Here is an 8,495-nt window from a genome sequence, read left to right on the forward strand (position 1 = left end):
AGAATCTAATCAAAGTGTGGGCTGGGCTGTGGTCTTCTCGGGGCTCCACTGGAGAGTCTGCCTCCAAATTCACTCACAACTCAAGAGGCTGCTGGGCAGAGACATCAGGTTCTTGCCATAAGGATCTATGGGGCTGCTCACAACCCACAGCCTACTCCTCCCAGAGTGAGGCCAAAGAGAGGGAGGGAGAGAGAGAGTGGGAAAGAATATTTGCATAACCTAGTTTCTGATGTGACATTCCATCCCTTTTGCCATATACATATTTTTAAAGATTTTATTTACTTATTTGAAAGAGAGGGAGAGCATGATCAGGGAGCAGGGAGAGGGCAAAGCAGGCTCCCCAAAGAGCAGGGAGCCCAATGCGGGGCTCGATTCCCGGACCCCAGGATCATGACCTGAGGTGAAGGCAGTTACTTAACATACTGAGCCACCCAGGCACCTCCCTTTTGCTATATTTTCTTTATTAGAAGCCAGTAACAGGAGCAGCTGCCACCAAAGTGGAGGGGTTTGCACAGGACTATGAACTGGAGGTCACTGGGGCCATCCTCCAGGCCATCCTGTGGTATCACCCTATCTCCAAGGATTGTAAGGGTCCGATGAGTTTATCTGTACAAAATGCTTAGCCCAGACCTGAGTTCTCCTCTCTCCCATTTTAAGATTTAATTGCTCAGATGGTTAGAACTCTCACCTCAAGACATGCAGGCACGTGTGCACACACCAACATTTCTTATCCTCCCATCCTCTTTTGTCTTGTTTCCCCATCTGTGTCCCTACCCAAGTCACTCGCTAAGCCTCATGGCGGTGTGGGCGGTATGGGTGGCACTCATCACGTGAAGGGCAGTTGTGTCTTCACTCCCAGGACCCTGAGTCCTTCACTCTGACCTCTTCAGAGAGTGACCACTGGCTGACTCTGTCATGTCAGGGGAAAAGCTGAGTAGCCTGGGGGAGGCATCAGGGGTGGGCTTAGAGGTGAGTCTCTGATCTGCCATTGAGCCTAGCTTTGACTTGCAATTCCTCAACTTGGCCATGGTCTTCTAACTCTAAAGTGATACTTGTTCACCTGGGAGAACTTGTGAAAATAAAAATCGGATTTAGCAGTGTGGGTGGGGTCTGAGATTATGCCTTTCTAACAAGTTCCCAGGCAGTGCCAAAGTGGCTGGTCTGTGGGCCTCACCATGACTAGCAGCACGGAACCAGGCAATAGCAGCTCCTCTGTGCAGAGATCCAAAAAAGCCAGGGTTTCCTTTTGTGCAGATTCCAGCTGAGCAGTAAAACCACAAGCAAGTAGAAAAAAAAAAGATGCAGAACCAAATGTAACTAGGGGTGTGGGAAGACAGGGAACACCCTTTGGATGATGTGTAATTAACATGAGCCTGTGGGGTAGGTCCATTCTAGAAGGATGGAGAGCGGGGACTTGAGGTTGGCTGGAAAGAGAAACTAGGGGTCAGTTTGCCAGAGGCTTTGAATGTCAGGTTCACATCTCTGGATTTCATTCTGAGGTCAAGGGTTGCCAAATGCGAATGCTTACAAGTGTCCTTGTGAGACAGTGAGGAGTGGTGGGGCCTGGGATCAATGGCAAGAAAGTGTCTATCCAAGGGGGCAGTTCCTACTCAGCTCAGCTGATTGCAGTGAGATGGTAGTTGGACCTTCTGATGTTTCAAACAAAGTCATATATTTGGAATTTTATGTAAAATCTTCCAATTTTTAGAAGTTATGAAGCCAAATGAAATCTATTTGCGATCCTAGCTGACTTGAGAGCCTGTGATTCATGAGCTCAGGTGGAGGCAAAAGGCACCCAGTGAAGGTTTGGATCAGGAAGCTGCTTCTTAGGAGAAACTAGCACCTGGATAAAGTCCACAGCAGCTGAGAACCTTGGTCAGGAGAGAGTGTGCTGCCTAGTTACCTATGATCTTGAAGTCCCCCTAACCAGTCATACTTCTAGGCAAGAGGGCTCTCAAGGACAGAGGGAAGGCATTCCCCGGGAGTGGTGATGATCACCTGCTCAAAAGAGGAGAAATAAATCTGCCTCTACCCCTTCCACCACTGCCCAAGACTGGCCACTTCTGGCATGGTTAGAGGGCGTCATGCAATGTGATGCGGAGTTGAGTCAGCAGCTGTTCATTCCCACCTGAAACCTGTCATTTCTTTGCTTGGTGGTCACTGGCAAGTCAGCTGACCTCTCCTGCCTCAGTTTCCCTAATTTATAATAATCTTGCCTCTCTCACAGGGTAGTTGAAAATCAAATGAGATACTATAGGGAAACACCATAGTGTCTTGCACAGACTAAGTGATCAATTGATAATGATGATAATGATGATAATGATGATGGTGATGACAGTTTGGGGGCAGTGAAATATATTATCTTTGGAAGAGTTATTAGGGATCACTCAACTGCATCACTTTACAGGGGGAAACTGAGACTCAGAGCCAGTGGGGGATTTGGTTAAGGCCCCATGGTAAGGTGGAGTCAGGGAGATCCACCCACTCCCATCCCTGTCCTATGTGTTTCTCTCCAGCAATGAACACGGGGCCTGGCACCTGGTGTGTATGTGGAATGAATGAATGAATGAATGAATGAACCAATAGCCATGGAAGAATGAGCTGTTCCTCTCATTTTCTCTCTGTGCTTGTAACATTTCATTCTTGATTCACTTGCAGGTACATGGAGAAGGGAGAAGTGATTTATGTAGGATTCACAGATCTGGGGATGGAGAAATGGTGAAGAATTCCCATTGTGTTGGAGCAGGCTGTCGCTGCCTCTCCAGCCAGCCAGCCTCTTTCCCTCCCTCCTTCCCTCTCATTCTTCCTTCCATCATCCCTCCTGCTTTCTGCCTGTCAGTCTGCCAATTATTCTTTCATTCAATCCATTTGTTCTGAGCATCTTCTATATGCCAGTTTCTTCAGGCACTTGGCGATGCAAGATTGAGCAAAGCTCAAAGACTTTAGAGTCTAGAAGGAAAAGCCCACATAATCAAATGATCTTACAAGTGGAGCCATGTTTTCAAGGGCACCATAGGGGCTGCTGTAGGGTTATGGGTGTATGTGTGTGTGTGTGTGTGTGTGTGTGTGTGTGTGTGTATGTGTGTGTCTGTATTGGTGAGGGTCCAGATAGGATCTGGTCATGAGGTGTCAAGAAGGGCCTTCCTGAGGACCTGGCATTAGAGCTGGGAGCTGACCGATGGGCTAGCAGGAGCTCACGGGATGAAGACAGGGTTGGGGGCACATGCCTTAAGAAGAGGGAACAGACCCTGAGCAAATGGAGGAAGGCTAGTACAGGGGAGACCCAGAGAGGGTGGCTCAGATGAGGCCAGGGATCTGTCATGTCATGCCTGGAACGCTCCCATGGGTTTTTGACCTTGGTCCTTAATGCCATAGGAAGACACTGCAGGTTTTTAAGCAGATCCACATTGTAAGGAGACTGTTCTAGTTGTCTCTTAAAGAAGGGCCATCCACGGAGCCAGGCAGGGGTTCGAGTTGTCAGTGGTGGGGAGGCCGAGAGGCATGTATCAAGAGAAATTTGGGAGGTAAAGCTGTCAGGATATAGGCAGTTGTTAAGTGGTTGTAAATACTTACAGAATTTCCTTCACTGAGAAATCCCCAGGCTCAAGGAGGCAGCTGCTCAGCTCCCACCAAACTGGGCACATCAGATCCCAAGCACAGTCCCCAGGAAGCTGTGTAAAAGAGCATTTGCACAAAATCTATGTGCAAACACCGATTTTGCACGAACACCGCATCACTGAGCATTTGTTGAGTGCCTACTGTGGACCAGCGCTGGGCTAGGCACATAGGCGCCCTGCTGGCCACGGACAGGGGTGGGGGACGAGTACTAAAGCTGCTTCCTCCTGCACCAGTAGCTAGATGCTGAGACAACCCCAAATATCTGGGGGCAAATAGAGCCGACTGTATGCTTCCCAATGTTGCCAGAGACACCGAGGTTGCTGTTTCCATAAAGATATTTGGGTTTCCTGTGGCTGAAGGGGGCTTCTTTGCTCTTCAGAAGTTTCTTTGGTAATGGGGCCCATCAGCAGCAATGTACAATAAAACTGGGCTTTCATCTGAATAACATGGAACGACTTATGCAAGTGGTGAGAAATGCCGATATTTTCGAATAGAGAAAGTCTTACTTGAAAGTATCAGGAAATCATGTCACGTGCAGACAGAACTTTCCAGGTTTTAGCCAGATGGCAGGGTCTAGAGGCCTCTGAGTTAGCCCTGTCCACACAGCTATCCCAGAAATCTGGAAAGATGGCTTCTCTTTAAGGCAGCCAACCGAGGTTGCTGAAATGATAAAAAATACTTTTTTTCCCCCTTTGCTTAGGTTTTGGCTTTCATTAGCTACATGAAGGGTCTGTCCTCCCAGAACCCAGCTCTCCGGAGGGTGAGGGGACTAACAACTTCTTCCAGTTCTGGGCCGAACCCTGCCCTGCCGGTCTCGCCCTGCGCTGTAGGCTCACCCACTGGTCGAACAGAAGGCTCTGATGAAGGAAAAAAGACAGTCTTTCCAAGTGTTTCAAGTGCTGGAGCCCGTGTGTTCTTTTCTAACAAAGGCCAGCAGATAAGAGGTAAAGCTGCCAGTGATTTGCTGGTCTGACTTTACCTATTTGAAAAATGCCCTCCGTGCTTCAGATGACACTCTCGATTTCCTCTCTACAGATCCCAGAAAATTCACAAAGCTGCAGACATTATTGCCCAAGATAACTGGGAAGTGGTGTATTTGTGATGGCACAAATAGGGAAAGAAAATGAATTGTTTGCCAAAAAAAAAAAAAAAAAGGCGGGTAGGAAGACATTTATGTACAGATTTATAAGTTCCTATAAATGCTGCTTCTAGAATATTCATCTCAATCCAGAGCTATTTCTTTTTCTGAGAAGGAATTCTTAATAAAGTTTCCATCACCTCCGGTTAACATTTCCATTCAAGTATTTCTTTCATATCTTACAGGAGAGGTTGTTTCTTTCTCAGGACTGCTGGTGTCTTGGTCCCCTGCTGGAGGGGTGAAATTTACCACTTGTTCCTTTTGTGTTAAGGGAAAATAAAAGAGGGATTCTCTGTCTTCTGGTTTGTTTTCTCAAGCTTGTAATTTTCAAATATCTGCTCTCAGGACCCTTTCTGTATTGACTCCCGAGGCCCAGAAGTCAAGCAAGGGGGACTCTGTCACCTGACACATCTGCCCCCTGCTGAGACATCAGGCAGGGATAGCTGGGTAAAAAAAATTTCAGGCTCAAATGCAGTTGTGTGATTTCCTATGATAAATAGCTTGGATGAACACTAATCAAAATTACTTTCCGGTTCTACCTTATTCAGCAAGACGAATGCATGACATGACCCCAGAGGATGGCATTTGTTAACCTGCAGATGTCTTTGCTCACTTCTGTCTGACCAGAGTGGCAGCTCCCCTCCTCTCTGTGCATACAGGGTGGAGCATGCGCCCCTCTGTCCTGGGACCCTCGTCCTCTCACGTGCTTGCCAGAGTCTGTAACCCTGGGCACCAACCACGATGCCCACTCAGGGAAGCAGCTCTGGATGTCTCACGTGCTGGAAATGGACACTGCGGACAGCAAAAGGGATCCGATGATTGGAAGACGGAGACACTGACGGTGTGCATTACTGCTCTCTTCTCCAGGACACACCTCTTCCAGCAGGCTGGTGGACATGGGTAATGGAATGGGTGGGAAGAAATGAGAGGTTGTTGTTCTTATTTTCCAGTTGGCTATTTGGATCACCAAAAGGTGATCTCAAGAAACTAATAGCTTGCAAAACCACTATGTATGTGGATTGAAGGATTTGAGGAAGAGTCCCCAGTAGGGCAACCAGATCAGTTAAGATGATGTCACTGCAGTTTTAAGACTCAGCGAATGATGTCAGGGAAAAGCAAAGGGTAATTTCAGCTGGGTGAAATGGTGACTGTGTGAATAGAGATTTACAAATGTGGACCACCGCAGGCTGCCTTCGGTGTTTGCTGCCTTCGAATTTTGCAATTTGGGGGAAGGACCAGTTAAAACCGCCCGAAGACTAAGTTTATGAATGTTAAGTGGATGGGACCGAGTTTCCTGGGCGTGAGCCCTGTGTGATCCTTATGCAGGGACCCCATCCTAGAGGGACATGTTGGTCTGGTGTGAGAGCGATGCCGTTTCCCTCCTAGGTCTTAACCTTTCCTAGTGAGATGGACAACCAAGAAAGTAGGAAATCGAAACAAGCTATGTTTAGCCGAATTTTACATACTATAATCTCTTTACCATGGTCCAGCAAGGCAGGAATGCTCGGGCCAATCAGTTCTGGTACAAATCCATTCCAGAGGGGAATGATTTACAACTTAGCACCATTCCCTACTCTTCTCCGAGAGTGAAGTTAAATGACCCAAGAATAACAGGACTCTGCACCAGAACGAGTGAGAATGGTGTTCTAAAGGGTGGTCTTGGGAGTAGGTTTCACCTGCAGAAATGCAGGCACGGGTACCTCTCTGAAGTCTTGGCCAGCCAGGGTCAAGGCTTATTCCTATTTTAAGAGGTTGGCGGTGTGATGAGTTATGAGGTGTGAGGGAGAGATGGGCCTGGCCCAGGGGGCTTTCTGTTGCCTTCTTACTGACGAATCTTGAGTTGATTCAGGCCAGGGTTACACTGCTTGTTCCCCCCTCCTCCTACTGTCAAGCCTGGTCGCTGGTGACCAGTCCCACGGAGAGACGGAGAGGTCCTTCTGCCTCCAGCGTGATGTCAAAAGTTTCATCCCAGTGGTGTTGGAAGGCAAAGGTTGAATGGGTGGGCCCCAGCGGAGAAAGAAACACAGGCAAAGGTTTGAAACTTCATTGGTTATAATAACCTCGATGTAAACACGAGCCCCTTGAAACGCGACTGAGGGGTCCGAACACCCATCTGACAGGATTTATAAATAGACAAGTGAGATGTTGAAATTATTCTAAGACAGATGCCTTTTTAAACTGTATTCGGAGCACCTTTCAGGGCTCCTCGTGGCACAGTTCCTCGAGCAGGAGGTATTTCATCTTCGGAACATCTGGAACTGTCAAGGAGGTAGCCCCGTCGACCGGCAGACGCAGGCCTTTCCACATAAAAGTGCGCCAACAAATCACGCCCACGACTGCAGAGCGGTTCCAGTGCTCCCCAGCAGCGACACAGAGAGAGCGGGGCTTGGGGCGGGGCTCGGGGGGTTGGGGTGAGGGTGGAGGAACACAGCTCATGGGAGACCCCGGCTCCCCTCCACTCGCACTGCTGAAATCAACTCCTGAGAAAACAACTCTGCTACAATTCTTTTTTTTTTTTTTTAAGATTTACTTATTTGCAAAAGAGAGTGCACAAGAGGTGGGGGAGATGGGCGAGAAGGAGAGAGAGAGTCTCTCTCCACTGAACGTGGAGGCCGATGCAGGGGTTCGACTTCAGGACCCTGAGATCATGACCCAAGCGGAAACCAAGAGTCTGATGCTTAACAGACTGAGACTGAGACACCGGGACGCCCCCTTTCTCTGCAAGACTTTATCAAGTTGCTAACCAACTGCAAGCCAGTTTGCTTCCTTGGCTTGTAGGAAGTGATTGACAAGAAAGTCGTGTTTTTTTTTTTTTTTCCCCTTTTGGGATAACATTTTCTCTATCCCATAAATCCATAGGCTTTACAGAGTGGGGTCAGTTTGTGCTGTTACTTAGAGAATCCCCATGCTTAATTTGTTTTGGGTTTTCCACTGGCCTTGGTGCACGGGCTGGCCGGGGGTGAGGGGGAATGGTCACGGCCCCTTGCCCATGAAGGGGGCCAGTGTGGCCCCAACTGCCTTCTCACGGCAGGCAAAGCCATGTGGCAAAGTCAGACCCTGCCGGATGCTAAGCTCTTGGCCCCAGAAGGGCCTTGTTCCATTAAACCCCCAGACAAAACTGATGCTACTTTATCTTTTGGGGGTGAAGGCTCAAATGTGCCTTTAAAACTTGTGGCTCAATGCATCGCTTGAATTTTTTTTTTCTTTTCTTCTTTCTTTCTTTCTGTTTCTTTTCTTTTCTTTCTTTTTTTTTTTTTTGGTGGCTGCTTGCCAAAGTGCTACAGAAGAAATAAAAGCAGGAGAACCCCACAAAGGACTGACCTGGAACTTTATACTATTTTTCTATAAATTACAGCAATAAAACAAATCCTGCTGATAATAATAATAAATAATAATTATAATAAATGCCTTGATCATTTTTATGAAAACATCTGAACCTTGAGGGGCAGAGGAGGAAACTGGATGTTGGAAGCTTTGGGGTTTATAAAACCCTCTTTGGCCAATGTGATAAAGACAGAATCTTCCAGAGTGAAGGGAAAGCCGGTGTTATCATGAAATCTCCGCCACTGCCACTGTTTTTCCCTCTGCTGGAGTGGCAAGCCAGCAACCACCCTGTTCACCAAGTACGTCCCCGATATTAATTTCCCAGCAGATGAAGTGATACTCTCCACAACTTAGTGATGCTGGCTGCCTGACCCCCATCAAACCAAGCCAGGCATGGGGAGGGGTAGTGAGAATT

Source organism: Martes martes (genome assembly GCF_963455335.1).
Source record: "Martes martes genome assembly, chromosome: 3".
NCBI classification, from domain to species: domain Eukaryota; kingdom Metazoa; phylum Chordata; class Mammalia; order Carnivora; family Mustelidae; genus Martes; species Martes martes.